This window comes from Ornithodoros turicata, unplaced genomic scaffold (assembly GCF_037126465.1).
Source record: "Ornithodoros turicata isolate Travis unplaced genomic scaffold, ASM3712646v1 ctg00000895.1, whole genome shotgun sequence".
Classification (NCBI taxonomy): domain Eukaryota; kingdom Metazoa; phylum Arthropoda; class Arachnida; order Ixodida; family Argasidae; genus Ornithodoros; species Ornithodoros turicata.
Genome location: NW_026999412.1, coordinates 1 through 17300, shown reverse-complemented (window position 1 = coordinate 17300; position 17300 = coordinate 1). Strand labels below are relative to the sequence as shown.

The 17300-nt window shown below is 47.2% G+C and overlaps 1 long non-coding RNA gene across 1 annotated transcript; it reads left to right on the top strand.

Annotated features, from left to right (window-relative positions):
• Window positions 1–12246: 12246 nt before the first annotated feature.
• On the top strand, window positions 12247–13730 carry LOC135375581 (uncharacterized). The gene is made up of 2 exons (XR_010417285.1): window positions 12247–12362; window positions 12704–13730. It is a non-coding gene; the product is annotated as an uncharacterized LOC135375581 (long non-coding RNA).
• Window positions 13731–17300: the final 3570 nt, after the last annotated feature.

The window sequence follows — 17300 nt, the reverse complement described above, 5'->3', positions numbered from 1 at the left end:
TGCACTCGACTTTCAGTACATTGCGCTGCTTGGGTTCTTCTTGCTTCTTTGTAATCACCGCTGTGGGGGCACTAACACAATCTCTACCTTGTTCTATGATGAGTTGCGTTTCCACGATCTGCCTGAGATACACATCCTTTGACCTAAACTTTATCTCATTGGCTTCGAAATCAGGCTCGCAACCGCAACCCATTATGTGCTCCGCTAAACGGGAAGAGCCGACCTCGGCATTTGATACCTTATTAGCATGCTCTCGTAAGCTCTCATTTACGCATCGGCCCGTCTCGCCTATGCTTCCCGCACCCCAGAGGAATGGAATAGACCACCCCCACTAGGCAAGGGACCTGTTTTTTCCTATGCCGTACCGTACAGACAGAATTTCAGGGCACAACATTAAGGCAGGGGAAGGGAGTATGTATATGCTCGTCGGTCGCCCCAGCTTTAAAGGGACCGAAAAGTGAAAAATAACCCCCATATTTTTGCCCACTGTCGTGCACAACATCGTTGTTTGATAAGATACAGAAAGCATTACTTCCCAATTCGGCATATTTTTTACGTATAAATATTTTGTAGATTGCCGGAACATGGACGGTGCTGCCAGCGAACGGCGAAAAAGAGCAACTTCGGTTTCAGGTCCAGGGCTCCCAGGGATTGGTCAACCCTTACCACGCGAGAGTTAATTCTGTAGAGAACAAAGCTGACGCACATTATCTTACAGCTAAACGCCATTTTAAAAATGACGCTCACTTCCATAGCTTTTACGCTAATAAAGCATTCAGCTACTTCCCGCTACGAGCTACGATTCGCCGCGCCATCTGCAAGGCCGTCTGTGTTATCGCGTTTATTGTTTACGTCGTGGGTGGTCGTGTTGGTCGCGCGAAGAGAAGTGAATGACATGTTCGTGGCTGTTGTATCAATTATTCGAGAGACCTACATATGCCTGGTGTAGTTTTGGTGTTCGGGGATGCAAAAATCATGTTCGTTCGCCATCGGCGGCGGGCGTTTTCTACCACAAGATTCAACAGGAGAGTGCGCGAAAACGAATGTGGTTCGAAACACTCTGTTATTAGATGTAGCAGTCGTGTCGTGTGTGCGGAGCTCATTTTGCTGCCGATGACTACGAAGATGCCGTAGAAGGCGAATTGCGAAGACATCCGAAGCACACTGATGCTCAGTACCCAGTGATTTCGCTTCACCGAGGTGACGAGTTCAACACAACGTCTTAGGTATGTACAGGCGTCACACATGTATAAATTATAATATAGCGACGACGTATTCCATTTAACTTATGTTATCCTACTTGCCCCGTACTCAACATTGTCAACATCAACAAATTTAATTTTAGGGGCCTTCCAGTGTTGAAGTGGCGCAAGACTGCTTCCTGTGTGTGTGATCCAGGCACTCAAGTTGACATGACAGAAATAGCTGAAAGCAGGTATGCAAAGTCCACAGATGGAAGCACTAGATTTGTTACGTGTTGCAGACTTTGTGACATTTTTTTGAGTCTTTGGACAGGTGCAGAACATTAGTATGACGTCAACAAGAGGAGAAGAAAACGATGAGAACTACTAGCTTGTTTGAAGGGTACAAGAATACTTCCTGTTGAGATGTACAGGGTGTTACCCTATAAAAGTCTACCCGTGCCGCCATGCCGTACTCGCCAATTACTCAATGCAGGTGGCACATTGTGCGATCTTCATATAAAGCTCATAAGGACATTTAATCTTGGTGAATTTCGAAGTGATTAAGCGCCGCAACACGAAGTTATAACTCAAAACGTGAAATTCCCGTAGTGAAAACAATCAAGATGGCGGCGTTGAGAAGAGCACTTGCCATGCTGCTCCCCAGACGACGACGTGTCGCATATCCTGCCAGCCTGATGGAACTGCAGTTTTCATTTCGCTTTCGTGTAACTGTCGTATTTTGCTCAGAAGTAAGCAACGTGAGGTACGAAAAATGCCGACGTACTCAGCAGACGACACCCAAAAGGGATGTCGTCTGCTTACTGAGAGGCGCCATCTTGGCTGTTTTGCCTACGGGAACCTCACGTTTTGCGCTATAACTTTGCGTAACGGTGCTCAATCACTTCGATATTTGCCATGTATGAATGTCCTTATGAGGTTTATACGTAGACAACACATTTTACCGCCTACATTGAGTAATTGGCGAGCACGGCATGCCGACGCGGGTAGACTTTTATAGGGTAACACCCTGTAGTTATGACTTTGTGACTAAGGACGCTAATTAATTTTCTAGAGATGCATCCTCTACACTTGAATGCCCAGCGAAACAGCAAACGTTCATTGTCTTTGAAGCCCCACTACTGGAATTGTTCAATGTGTGTCAGAGCTGCAGTGAGCCATGCAAGGTTACCACATCATATTGGTCCTAAATTTGCAGAGTTCCCCTATCTCGGACGCAACTGTCATTTCTCGTTATTGCTCTTCTGATCCTAACTTCTCAGAGATTAATGTGGTTCACCATACACTGCATGGGCACTGCCTTTCTCCATACTCATGCTTTCGGTTTCTTGTTCTGTTGAATAAATCTTCACTTGAGTTTATAGCCATCACGCTGTCTACTGTGTTTGCCCCTTATCTATATTGATGTGCTGTAACGGTATAGCACATCAACATGCCAACAACCTACCAAACAACCTTGCCTAGTCCTACTTTTGGATGGAAACTACACGATGTGGTAACATCCACATATATAAAGTTTTAGTCGACGGAGATTTGCTGTTTTTGTACAACCTTCATTGTACATTTCTTTTGTCTCACTTAGCATGCCTGAACAAATGTTTTGATCTTCATCAAGATGACAGGTCATTATTTGATCTGCAGCATTATTGTTCCTGTAATCTTTTCACCAACAGAGAATAGAAAAGTGAACAAATGGTAAAATATAACCAGCTTGTTAAATTCAAAAGGGAAAGACGAAACTGTTTATACTTCTCTTGTTTATTTTGTTGCAGGTTTTACAACTCTATCAAGTACGTCAAAACATCAGAGGGCAGGAAGTCGTACTCTGTTTCCTAAATCCCTGGACAATAAAAAAGAAAGATATAGTTTGAGTTGTGACAAAATGTTGCTTCTGCTCTTATATTATATTTCAATTAAATGTTACGATGCATTTGTAGCGTACACTGAAGCCAGTTTCCATTTGCAGGGCTGTCAAAAGTACTTTACAAAAGTACATCTCAATTACAGTAACAGAGAACTTATGCAATAAATTATTTAGCCATTTTGGAGTACTATGCACACCAATGGTGCATGGTTAACTTTGAACCCAGATCAAGGGTTTATAATACTTGAAGTCAGCCCTCAAGTCCTTCTTTACAAATGTTCGTTGGTGACGTGATAATGAATCAGTTACAAGTACTCCGTTTAGCAAAATAGAGTTAATTAAGTATTAAATCCCAATCTATCCTGGTTCAATTATTAGTTGACATTTGGAAACGTGGTAACTAAGAAGTATACTAAAAGGTTATGAACACAGTTCAGCTGAATGACACTGATGAAAATTATCTTACTTACTGCTCACATATACAATTGAGACATGAGTATAACCTACAAATACATCTATGCCCACAGGTTACTTAACCCTCCAGGAACAAACTAGTAATTATAATGTGCTGTGACAGCAAAGAAAAAGCAATGAGAAAAACTTGCAGCAACCAAGAAAAGAAAATATGCTGACAACATTTCTACAGGTCAGCGCACTGATGAGAAAGCATCCCTAATAGCATGCATGACGCAGATCGAGATCCAGTGGAGTACTTTCTATTGTATTTTCTCGGAGCACCCCATATCCTTCTTGTGAATGGCCGACAGGTGGTATAACGGAATTTCCTGCAGAAATAAGGGTTTTCCGTCCAGTTTGCCGTTCAAGTAGCGCGTAAAGACCACACGGCGCTGCCGTGTATGTTGCCATGCTCTTCGGTTTCTCGGATGTATGTAGAAGACACTTGCAGTACTTCGGTGTCAAGGCACAGTATTTGGAAGCATTCGTTAGTTCTGATGCAATCGTCTGTCTGTTTTTCACACGCATTCTCTACATCTCGGCAGCAAAAACCGTAGTATCCATCCGTAGTATCCGTCGGTTTGCATTTCACACATGAACACCTGCACGACGAAAAACCAGCGCTTGTTTCGGCTTACACAAGTGCTTCTCGCTGATAGATGGAAATTTCACAAAGCCGTCCATGTTCGCGGCACGGTGAGCTACTGCTGAGGACGAATGTGACTCCGATTAATCTCTGGCCGAGGAATCTTCTGCTGCGAAGAACACACTTTCCAGCACGCTAACGCACGAAAAACAGTTCTGTGTGAGCGACAGTTCTCGAATGCGGAATTCCAGCGCACTCATGTTCAAGAGGCTCGACTCGACATTATCGACGTAGAAAGTGGTCACAAATGCCCACTGCTATTTTCGTTTTCGCCGGATTAGCGCCCGGAAGTGCGCGTATTACATGCGTCCTCGACAGATGGCGGGGGGGTCATGCAATTGTTGACAGACTGCTCGGTTTCCTACTAGGTCCCTGGACATGCAATTATGGAAAATTCGGTTACAGACAAACTACAGCGATTTCAGCGGAGTTATTTGATATTTGAACTTTTGAAGGTTCAAGCTTTTCGCTGAACATAAAGTTTCGATAGGTTTATATTCACTTTTCGGTCCCTTTAAGTAATGTGTACATGGAGGTAGTAGACAAGTGGTTAGAAGGACAGCTGATGGGGGAAGGGTCTCAGGTGTTACGCATTTACAGGTTTGTTGATGATTTCTTGATTGTGGGGAAGGAGGGAGTAAGGTGGGATGAGTTAGTCAAAGTGTTCGCAAGCAATCCCTTCAAGCTGAAGTTCACAATAGAAAGACCGCACGAAGGAATGCTCCACTACCTTGATTTGAAGTTATCAACTACTCCCAGAGAAAGGGGGACCCAGTTATGTTGGGGGCAGAAGATGCAGAAGGCAGTTCTCCCGTTCAGATCTGGTCACTCCAAGACCGTAAAATTTGAGGTGGTGTCGAGTTTATTGAGCAACGCAGTGGCGAAGTCCTGTTCTCACCAGGTAGAGATGAGCATTAAAGATCAGATACTAAGGTTAACGAGAGCGGGTCATCCCCCGGATTTTGTCAGGGGGTAGTCAGGAGGTTGCTGAGGAGTAAGAGGACCACTGAGGAAGGAGAATGCACCAGTACGAGTCAGCCGACAGTCACCTTACCCTATATCCATACTGCCACCCACAGGTTAAAGAAAGTTGCAGCTAAGAATGGTATAAAGGTAGTAGTTTCTGTCAAGAGGAAATTGGGATCCCTTCCTGCCGTTGTGAATGGTGGAAGGAGGGAGGGTGTCTATACGGTACGGCATAGGAACAAACAGGTCCCTTGCCTAGTGGGGGTGGTGTATTCCATTCCTCTGGGATGCGGGAAGTGCTACATAGGCGAGACGGGCCGATGCGTAAATGAGCGCTTACGAGAGCATGCTAATAAGGTATCAAATGTAGAGGTCGGCTCTTCCCGTTTAGCGGAACACATAATGGGTTGCGGTTGCGAGCCTGATTTCGAAGCCACTGAGATAAAGTTTAGGTCAAAGGATGTGTATCTCAGGCAGATCGTGGAAACGCAACTCATCATAGAACAAGGTAGAGATTGTGTTAGTGCCCCCCACCGCGGTGCTTACAAAGAAGCAAGAAGAAGTGATAAAGAAAGGTTGTTGGTTTGGGTGATATCGGTGTTTGGCATCAAGTGTTATCTGTGACATAACGTCATGTGGGGGAGTGTCGGTTAGAATGTATATGTTTCGCTTGGTTTCAGCGTTAGTAAACGGTTGAAAGTTGCGTCGTCGCTGTCTCGTTCTTTCTTCTGTTGTCGCCTTGCCAAAGGATATGTACAGGTTGGGACAAAAGTTTACGGAACACGCGAGCGACGTACTTTTTCTTCGGTGCGACACCCTAGCGGCTGCCGGAAGCGGGGGAGTTCACTGTTTCGGAGGGGTGGATATATGCGCAGTTAGCGACACACAGTAGTCGCTCCAGTGTCGCATCGGCGTGCCTGGGAAGTAGGAGTTACCGCTGTGTGTCGCTCACAGCACACCCTTGCTAGACCCTTCCATCCCTCCGAAACAGTAAACCCACCCGCTTCCGGCAGCCGCTAGGGTGTCGCACCGAAGAAAAAGAACCTCGCTCGCGTGTTCCGTAAACTTTTGTCCCAACCTGTACCAACCGGCCCCATACACTATGTGTCTGCTAGCTTCTGGTCAAGGGGGTTTCAAGATCAGTCCATCTCATCCTCGTATTCATCATCCCAGTTCACTCAACACGTGGGCCTTACGCCTGATAGGACCATCTCAGCCTGGATGTACGTGGCGGGTCTCCTACGTCAGGTAAATGCCTTTGTTCTCCGGGCACGGACTATGTCCTACGCGCTGAAGCGGAATGTGCTACCCGCACCGGTCGCACATATATTTGGAACGGGTTGCCCTTCGCAGTCCCATTGCAGAAGAGTCATGAGGATTGTGAAGTCCAAATCATGGTTCCAGGCGGATTTGTTTAGCAAGATGCTGGTATCTTTCGGTTTCGGAGAATTTGGACCCAGGTTTGCTCACATGACGGAGCTCAGGCATCTCAAAGGTCTGGCCAGGAAAGACAGGGATGCTGAGTGGCTAGTGACGTTGTGTCGTCTAAATGGGTCAAAGTCCGGTTGTACGTCTGGAGAGGGGTGTCCTCCGGTCGTTTTGGGAGATGTGCAGTTGACGGAAGCCACCAGGAAGACGTTGACGCTAGGGCCCAAGTTCAGCCCCCGGGAAGCTGCCTCGCCGGAAGAGATGGTGTCCCTTACGAGGAAGGTGGCTTTGAAGTGCGCCGTTGAGAATCAGATAGCGGTAGCGGACCAGTGCGTGGACGCCGTGACACATGGTTTTAGGCAACCTGAGAAGAGGAGAGAAGTCAACCTTAAGGCGGTCAACGAGGAGTTGGTGGAAAAAGACTGTGTCCTTATGCTGGCAGACAAGGAGACGCGCTTTGTGGTCGCCTCGCAAGACGTGTTCGAACAAAAAGCGCTGACGGCGCTAAAGAAAAACTTCGTGGAGGTTCATGAGAGGGACACAATGAAGTTGAAAAGGGAGTCTGTTTGTCTGTTAGAAAAGGCTGGAGCTCAGTCGGTGGCGAACAGGGTCAAGCGGGCGATGAACAAACATGTTCAACTTTTCTTCGCCATGAAAACCCACAAGGTGGATAAGCCCCTCCGCCCCATCGTTTCGGAGAGGAATACGTGGCAAGAGTTGGCGGCGGCTTTTCTACGTCGGGGCTTGAACGTATTGATCAGGTGGTGGACGATCTGAAAGGCCTGGAGTGTGTCAAAGTGGACTTGTTGTCTTTGGACGTTGAAGATTTGTATTTTAACTTGGATATAGATCTTTTGTTGGACATGGTCAATGAGTCCATAGGAAGCGTGAACCAGGTGAAGTTTTCGTCGGAGACTGGATGCTCACCGGACCTGTTTGTAAGGTTGCTCGTCACCTACATATTGTCTACCTCGGTCGAATTTCAGGGTAGAACATTAAGGCAGGGGAAGGGAGTATGTATATGCTCGTCGGTCGTCCCAGCTTTAAGTAATGTGTACATGGAGGTAGTAGACAAGTGGTTAGAAGGACAGCTGATGGGGGAAGGGTCTCAGGTGTTACGCATTTACAGGTTTGTTGATGATTTCTTGATTGTGGGGAAGGAGGGAGTAAGGTGGGATGAGTTAGTCAAAGTGTTCGCAAGCAATCCCTTCAAGCTGAAGTTCACAATAGAAAGACCGCACGAAGGAATGCTCCACTACCTTGATTTGAAGTTATCAACTACTCCCAGAGAAAGGGGGACCCAGTTATGTTGGGGGCAGAAGATGCAGAAGGCAGTTCTCCCGTTCAGATCTGGTCACTCCAAGACCGTAAAATTTGAGGTGGTGTCGAGTTTATTGAGCAACGCAGTGGCGAAGTCCTGTTCTCACCAGGTAGAGATGAGCATTAAAGATCAGATACTAAGGTTAACGAGAGCGGGTCATCCCCCGGATTAGGGGGGGGGGTAGTCAGGAGGTTGCTGAGGAGTAAGAGGACCCCTGAGGAAGGAGAATGCACCAGTACGAGTCAGCCGACAGTCACCTTACCCTATATCCATACTGCCACCCACAGGTTAAAGAAAGTTGAAGCTAAGAATGGTATAAAGGTAGTAGTTTCTGTCAAGAGGAAATTGGGATCCCTTCCTGCCGTTGTGAATGGTGGAAGGAGGGAGGGTGTCTATACGGTACGGCATAGGAACAAACAGGTCCCTTGCCTAGTGGGGGTGGTGTATTCCATTCCTCTGGGATGCGGGAAGTGCTACATAGGCGAGACGGGCCGATGCGTAAATGAGCGCTTACGAGAGCATGCTAATAAGGTATCAAATGTAGAGGTCGGCTCTTCCCGTTTAGCGGAACACATAATGGGTTGCGGTTGCGAGCCTGATTTCGAAGCCACTGAGATAAAGTTTAGGTCAAAGGATGTGTATCTCAGGCAGATCGTGGAAACGCAACTCATCATAGAACAAGGTAGAGATTGTGTTAGTGCCCCCCACCGCGGTGCTTACAAAGAAGCAAGAAGAAGTGATAAAGAAAGGTTGTTGGTTTGGGTGATATCGGTGTTTGGCATCAAGTGTTATCTGTGACATAACGTCATGTGGGGGAGTGTCGGTTAGAATGTATATGTTTCGCTTGGTTTCAGCGTTAGTAAACGGTTGAAAGTTGCGTCGTCGCTGTCTCGTTCTTTCTTCTGTTGTCGCCTTGCCAAAGGATATGTACAGGTTGGGACAAAAGTTTACGGAACACGCGAGCGACGTACTTTTTCTTCGGTGCGACACCCTAGCGGCTGCCGGAAGCGGGGGAGTTCACTGTTTCGGAGGGGTGGATATATGCGCAGTTAGCGACACACAGTAGTCGCTCCAGTGTCGCATCGGCGTGCCTGGGAAGTAGGAGTTACCGCTGTGTGTCGCTCACAGCACACCCTTGCTAGACCCTTCCATCCCTCCGAAACAGTAAACCCACCCGCTTCCGGCAGCCGCTAGGGTGTCGCACCGAAGAAAAAGAACCTCGCTCGCGTGTTCCGTAAACTTTTGTCCCAACCTGTACCAACCGGCCCCATACACTATGTGTCTGCTAGCTTCTGGTCAAGGGGGTTTCAAGATCAGTCCATCTCATCCTCGTATTCATCATCCCAGTTCACTCAACACGTGGGCCTTACGCCTGATAGGACCATCTCAGCCTGGATGTACGTGGCGGGTCTCCTACGTCAGGTAAATGCCTTTGTTCTCCGGGCACGGACTATGTCCTACGCGCTGAAGCGGAATGTGCTACCCGCACCGGTCGCACATATATTTGGAACGGGTTGCCCTTCGCAGTCCCATTGCAGAAGAGTCATGAGGATTGTGAAGTCCAAATCATGGTTCCAGGCGGATTTGTTTAGCAAGATGCTGGTATCTTTCGGTTTCGGAGAATTTGGACCCAGGTTTGCTCACATGACGGAGCTCAGGCATCTCAAAGGTCTGGCCAGGAAAGACAGGGATGCTGAGTGGCTAGTGACGTTGTGTCGTCTAATAATTGTGTCGTATTGATCAGGTGGTGGACGATCTGAAAGGCCTGGAGTGTGTCAAAGTGGACTTGTTGTCTTTGGACGTTGAAGATTTGTATTTTAACTTGGATATAGATCTTTTGTTGGACATGGTCAATGAGTCCATAGGAAGCGTGAACCAGGTGAAGTTTTCGTCGGAGACTGGATGCTCACCGGACCTGTTTGTAAGGTTGCTCGTCACCTACATATTGTCTACCTCGGTCGAATTTCAGGGTAGAACATTAAGGCAGGGGAAGGGAGTATGTATATGCTCGTCGGTCGTCCCAGCTTTAAGTAATGTGTACATGGAGGTAGTAGACAAGTGGTTAGAAGGACAGCTGATGGGGGAAGGGTCTCAGGTGTTACGCATTTACAGGTTTGTTGATGATTTCTTGATTGTGGGGAAGGAGGGAGTAAGGTGGGATGAGTTAGTCAAAGTGTTCGCAAGCAATCCCTTCAAGCTGAAGTTCACAATAGAAAGACCGCACGAAGGAATGCTCCACTACCTTGATTTGAAGTTATCAACTACTCCCAGAGAAAGGGGGACCCAGTTATGTTGGGGGCAGAAGATGCAGAAGGCAGTTCTCCCGTTCAGATCTGGTCACTCCAAGACCGTAAAATTTGAGGTGGTGTCGAGTTTATTGAGCAACGCAGTGGCGAAGTCCTGTTCTCACCAGGTAGAGATGAGCATTAAAGATCAGATACTAAGGTTAACGAGAGCGGGTTATCCCCCGGATTTTGTCAGGGGGTAGTCAGGAGGTTGCTGAGGAGTAAGAGGACCACTGAGGAAGGAGAATGCACCAGTACGAGTCAGCCGACAGTCACCTTACCCTATATCCATACTGCCACCCACAGGTTAAAGAAAGTTGCAGCTAAGAATGGTATAAAGGTAGTAGTGTCTGTCAAGAGGGGTCGTAGGGGTCAAATCCGTACTGCTTGAGTATGCGATACAGTGCTTGCAGTATGAGTTTCGCTTTGACGTCGTCACTCTCCTTCGAGGAAAGAATGTTTCCGATGGAGGAGGAGGTGGTCACTTCAATTCTCTTGGCCATTGGCGAAAAGGTTCAACACGGCGGAAAGCAGGAGAGGAACCACCGACGAAAGAACGCCCTGTCCTCGCTGCTGAGACAGATAGCGCTTCAAACGTTGCGGATTCTTGTGAATCTTTTTGTAGGCGAGCCGTCGTAAAAAGCGTTTGTGCTTCTTCAAACGCGCGAACGTATCTGGAGCTAGAGCCACCTTTCCGTTCAATACATGGAGGCAAATTTCGGAGAGATGTTTCATGTCGGACGAGGACGAACGTCTCAAGACGTCGCGGCGGCGTGGAGGGGGTAGAGTGGAGAGTACTTTGAGTAAAGTGAGGTGAGGGCGGAGATTCATTTCGGAGCGTAGATATATTGACGTTCTCCCGGAAAGATATTGCTACGCAACCTGTGATCCTCGTGCGTATAGTTGTGAAGATCCACGAGTAAATATGCGTGGGGCGACGACATCGCTTGTTTATATGCGTCCAGAAAATACTCCAATCTTTTTCTGCCAAATAGCTGTTGGCCGAAATGTTCCATCTGGTGCACGCTGCGCACGGTGCGCCACAGGACGACGTAACTGGCGTTGTAGGATATTGTTCTAAAATGGCTACTGTCGAAAAATATGTTTTGAACGAGTAAGAAGATCGATGCGTTGGCATGGTGAGAACCCCGAATGAAAAGATCGGTCACCTCCTTCAAGGAACCGGCGTCGGTCATGTGATCGTCGACGATGATCAGCGTAGCGCGCGACGTGTACCACTCTCGCGGTAGCTCCTTGGTAAATTTTACGGAGTCCCCGAATTCGTCCTGCATGCTCGGCGAAGCATATTTCTGCATGTAGAATATTTGTGACGGAGGCTTGTCTACCACGTCGTTCAGGTTCCTCAACACGTTAGCAACGAAAGTAGATTTGCCGCACATGGAGGGGCCGCTTAAGATACAGCGAAAGGGATGACGGAAACGAAAAGGTTCCGGGGGAAGACATGTTGCGTGCGTACACGTTGCACGAAGAAAAAGAAGAGACTGAGACTCGAAGAGAAATGCATCGCTTTTATTTACACATCCTCGTCGTCGTCCTCTACACCGGAACTGCGTTCCCAATACAGATTGTCCAGGCTAAAGTTGGACTTCTTTTTCGCCAGTCTGTCCGCCGCTAAGATGCGGTCGAGCGTCTTCATCTTGTCCTGACACATTTCTTGACGTGCTTGCAACCATTCCAGACGGTGGACTTGAAAGGCTTCCTCCACGATGCCGCGTATAAATTCGCGAAGTTCTTCGTTTTTTGTCTTTTCCTTGCGACAACGAGAAGCGCAGGACAATAAACCACACATGGCGTTTTCCACGTATCGGTCAGAATGATGACGCGAGCACGGTGCGCGCTGCCTTTATAGAGATAAACGCGCGCGCGCAAAGGAACGAAAGTGAAACTCAGAAGCCACCCGTCGCGACTAGGAGCGCGCGCGCGCAGCAGAGAGCCGAAACCGGAAACCCCCGCGGCCGGCGCAGAGGGCGCTAGGAGCGCGCGCGCGCGCATGCGCGGACGGGTGGAGCAGAGGGCGCGCGCGCGTCGCCTCACTCAGTTTCTCTCGGGCTGTCGCGGAAGACGGACGTGCGCTCTGCGCACTCGCTCAGTTTCTGGTTGGCTCTCGTAGAGAGCAGACGTGTGTTCTCCGCGCTCGCTCAGTTTCTGCCTGGAAGTTGCCGCGGGGGAAAAGGTGAGTGATTTGACGCGCTCCTTTTCTCGTATGTTTGCCGTGTTTAGCGGTGACCGCGCTCGTGCTAAGCCTTTTCTCGCATGTTTAGACTTGTTTTGCGGTGTCCAAGCCTGTTGACGCATGTTTAGCGATGTGTGGTTCCCGCCTTGTGTTAGCTGCGTAGTGTTGTGGTTAGGCCTAAGCGATCGTCCCCGTAAGCCTTTTTCCCCGATGTGTACTGTTTTCTCCGTGCTGTTTTAGCAGTAGCGGTTAGACCTTTTCTCTCGCATGCCTAGACTTGTTCAGCAGTGCTGCCATTTTTACCTGTCGCTAGTATCTTGTTCTCTGTCTTTCTCGTCTAGAGCCATGGAGGAAGGAAACACAGGAGCGGCCCTTCGAACTTTTTGCCATTGGGACGGGCGTGCCCGGCGTGCCAGCTTCGCACTGCATTCTGGGATGCTCCTGTCTACCATGTGACCGCTCACGTGACCCCAAGAGCATGCGCAGGCCAGCTGCCAAAGCAGACGACAGGAGTCGTGATTGCCTTGCAGTTGAGGTATCTGCATTGTGATGAACGCCGCGCGTCCAGCTTTATTTGTGTGTGTTCGGAGGTTTACTCTCGGTTTACCCTTCTACTACAAGACCGGTCAGGGTCTGCAGGACAACCACGCAGGACTAGAAACATCATTCGCGGCAGCGATGTTTGTGTGACGACGTGGCCGCGTTTTGTGTGTTTATTGCTGAAGTGCCACAAAGTGAAGCATGCCAGTAATCAAATTTGTACAACGGTGGAGGAAATCAATTGACTCTGCAGCTGTATCACAGCGCCAGCTTGGAAAGGAACGATTCAAGATGACTCTCTCACGGACAGGGGTACGAAACAACCGGTCAAGTACGTGCTTACGAAGGAAACGTTATTCCCGTGACAGAGCTGCTTTCTGTTGAACGACAGCCGCAACCGCGGTAAGAACACGTTAACAAAACGTTGTTTCCGCAGTGGTGCTCACATTTTAAGAGTAAGTGACTTTGGAAAAACATAAAAGCACGAAAAGCAGCGCTAGCAACAAAGCGTTTCCAAACCGAAACTTTAGAGAGGATCACGTGGTGGACAGGAAGTAATGGCGGTTTTGACAGGAGTGACCGCCAGAGGGGTCCCACGGAAATCTGCTCGAAACGGCCGCTCCTGTGTTTCCTAACTCCATGTCTAGAGCTATGATGGTGGCGCCATCTGGTGTGATGCCTTGCAACTAAGTGGCCACCTGTCGTCGATCTCTGCAACTACCAGTCGTCAACAAGCAACATGGCGGGCGCTGGTCACTCGGGTGTTGCGGAGCGGGTTCTTCGCCGCGGCATCGTTGATTTTCGAATAAATTGTTTCTCTCCACTCTATTTCCATCTTTTTATTTTATTTTCTACCTATTTTTTTATTTTTATGGACACAGATTGTCCGCAACGCACAGGGTGGTCTGGACACGTCCTAGATGCTCCCCAATTAGTGTGATGACTCCCTGGAGGGTCCTGATTAATGTGGGGGGTCTCAATTAGCTCTAATTGCTAATTACTCGCCTTACTACTCGCCTGTTGCACCGTGAGAGGTCGCGTTTGAGAAAATCGCTTCCAAACCGGCACTCGAAATGGCCAAATGGGCAATTTCATCAACTTCGGGGCTTAATGCCATTGGATATAAAAATAATATTAAAAGTGTCCTTAGCAAATTTTCTAATAGGTCCATGTCAAAGTAATTTTCCGTGGTCTGAACGCCGTACCTTGTTCGCCTGTTGCACCGTGAGAGGTCGCGTTTGAGAAAATCGCTTCCAAACCGGCACTCGAAATGGCCAAATGGGCAATTTCATCAACTTCGGGGCTTAATGTCATTGGATATAAAAATAATATTAAAACTGTCCTTAGGAAATTTTCTAATAGGTCCATGTCAAAGTAATTTTCCGGGATCTGAACGCCGTACCTTGTTCGCCTGTTGCACCGTGAGAGGTCGCGTTTGAGAAAACCGCTTCCAAACCGGCACTCGAAATGGCCAAATGGGCAATTTCATCAACTTCGGGGCTTAATAGCATTGGATATAAAAATAATATTAAAACTGTCCTTAGGAAATTTTCTAATAGGTCCATGTCAAAGTAATTTTCCGGGGTCTGAACGCCGTACCTTGTTCGCCTGTTGCACCGTGAGAGGTCGCGTTTCAGAAAACCGCTTCCAAACCGGCACTCGAAATGGCCAAATGGGGCATCTCATCAACTTCGGGGCTTAATATCATTGGATATAAAAATAATATTAAAACTGTCCTTAGGAAATTTTCTAATAGGTTCATGTCAAAGTAATTTTCCGGGGTCTGAACGCAGTACCTTGTTCGCCTGTTGCACCGTGAGAGGTCGCGTTTGAGAAAACCGCTTCCAAACCGCCACTCGAAATGGCCAAATGGGCAATTTCATCAACTTCGGGGCTTAATGTCATTGGATATAAAAATAATATTAAAACTGTCCTGAGGAAATTTTCTAATAGATCCATGTCAAAGTAATTTTCCGTGGTCTGAACGCCGTACCTTGTTCGCCTGTTGCACCGTGAGAGGTCGCGTTTGAGAAAACCGCTTCCAAACCGCCACTCAAAATGGCCAAATGGGCAATTTCATCAACTTCGGGGCTTAATATCATTGGATATAAAAATAATATTAAAACTGTCCTTAGGAATTTTTCTAATAGGTCCATGTCAAAGTAATTTTCCGGGGTCTGAACGCCGTACCTTGTTCGCCTGTTGCACCGTGAGAGGTCGCGTTTGAGAAAACCGCTTCCAAACCGCCACTCGAAATGGCCAAATGGGCAATTTCATCAACTTCGGGGCTTAATATCATTGGATATAAAAATAATATTAAAACTGTCCTTAGGAAATTTTCTAATAGGTCCATGTCAAAGTAATTTTCCGGGGTCTGAACGCCGTACCTTGTTCGCCTGTTGCACCGTGAGAGGTCGCGTTTCAGAAAACCGCTTCCAAACCGGCACTCGAAATGGCCAAATGGGCAATTTCATCAACTTCGGGGCTTAATATCATTGGATATAAAAATAATATTAAAACTGTCCTTAGGAAATTTTCTAATAGGTCCATGTCGAAGTAATTTTCCGGGGTCTGAACGCCGTACCTTGTTCGCCTGTTGCACCGTGAGAGGTCGCGTTTCAGAAAACCGCTTCCAAACCGGCACTCGAAATGGCCAAATGGGGAATTTCATCAACTTCGGGGCTTAATATCATTGGATATAAAAATAATATTAAAACTGTCCTTGGGAAATTTTCTAATAGGTCCATGTCAAAGTAATTTTCCGGGGTCTGAACGCCGTACCTTGTTCGCCTGTTGCACCGTGAGAGGTCGCGTTTGAGAAAACCGCTTCCAAACCGGCACTCGAAATGGCCAAATGGGCAATTTCATCAACTTCGGGGCTTAATGTCATTGGATATAAAAATAATATTAAAACTGTCCTTAGGAAATTTTCTAATAGGTCCATGTCAAAGTAATTTTCCGTGGTCTGAACGCCGTACCTTGTTCGCCTGTTGCACCGTGAGAGGTCGCGTTTGAGAAAACCACTTCCAAACCGGCACTCGAAATGGCCAAATGGGGAATTTCATCAACTTCCGGGCTTAATATCATTGGATATAAAAATAATTTTAAAAGTGTCCTTTGCAAATTTTCTAATAGGTCCATGTCAAAGTAATTTGCCGAGGTCTGAACGCCGTACCTTGTTCGCCTGTTGCACCGTAAGATGTCGCGTTTGAGAAAATCGCTTCCAAACCGGCACTCGAAATGGCCAAATGGGCAATTTCATCAACTTCGGGGCTTAATATCATTGGATATAAAAATAATATTAAAACTGTCCTTAGGAAATTTTCTAATAGGTCCATGTCAAAGTAATTTTCCGTGGTCTGAACGCCGTACCTTGTTCGCCTATGGCACCGTGAGAGGTCGCGTTTGAGAAAACCGCTTCCAAACCGGCACTCGAAATGGCCAAATGGGCAATTTCATCAACTTCGGGGCTTAATATCATTGGATATAAAAATAATATTAAAACTGTCCTTAGGAAATTTTCTAATAGGTCCATGTCGAAGTAATTTTCCGGGGTCTGAACGCCGTACCTTGTTCGCCTGTTGCACCGTGAGAGGTCGCGTTTCAGAAAACCGCTTCCAAACCGGCACTCGAAATGGCCAAATGGGGAATTTCATCAACTTCGGGGCTTAATATCATTGGAGATAAAAATAATATTAAAACTGTCCTGAGGAAATTTTCTAATAGATCCATGTCAAAGTAATTTTCCGTGGTCTGAACGCCGTACCTTGTTCGCCTGTTGCACCGTGAGAGGTCGCGTTTGAGAAAACCGCTTCCAAACCGCCACTCAAAATGGCCAAATGGGCAATTTCATCAACTTCGGGGCTTAATATCATTGGATATAAAAATAATATTAAAACTGTCCTTAGGAATTTTTCTAATAGGTCCATGTCAAAGTAATTTTCCGGGGTCTGAACGCCGTACCTTGTTCGCCTGTTGCACCGTGAGAGGTCGCGTTTGAGAAAACCGCTTCCAAACCGCCACTCGAAATGGCCAAATGGGCAATTTCATCAACTTCGGGGCTTAATATCATTGGATATAAAAATAATATTAAAACTGTCCTTAGGAAATTTTCTAATAGGTCCATGTCAAAGTAATTTTCCGGGGTCTGAACGCCGTACCTTGTTCGCCTGTTGCACCGTGAGAGGTAGCGTTTGAGAAAACCGCTTCCAAACCGCCACTCGAAATGGCCAAATGGGCAATTTCATCAACTTCGGGGCTTAATATCATTGGATATAAAAATAATATTAAAACTGTCCTTAGGAAATTTTCTAATAGGTCCATGTCAAAGTAATTTTCCGGGGTCTGAACGCCGTACCTTGTTCGCCTGTTGCACCGTGAGAGGTCGCGTTTGAGAAA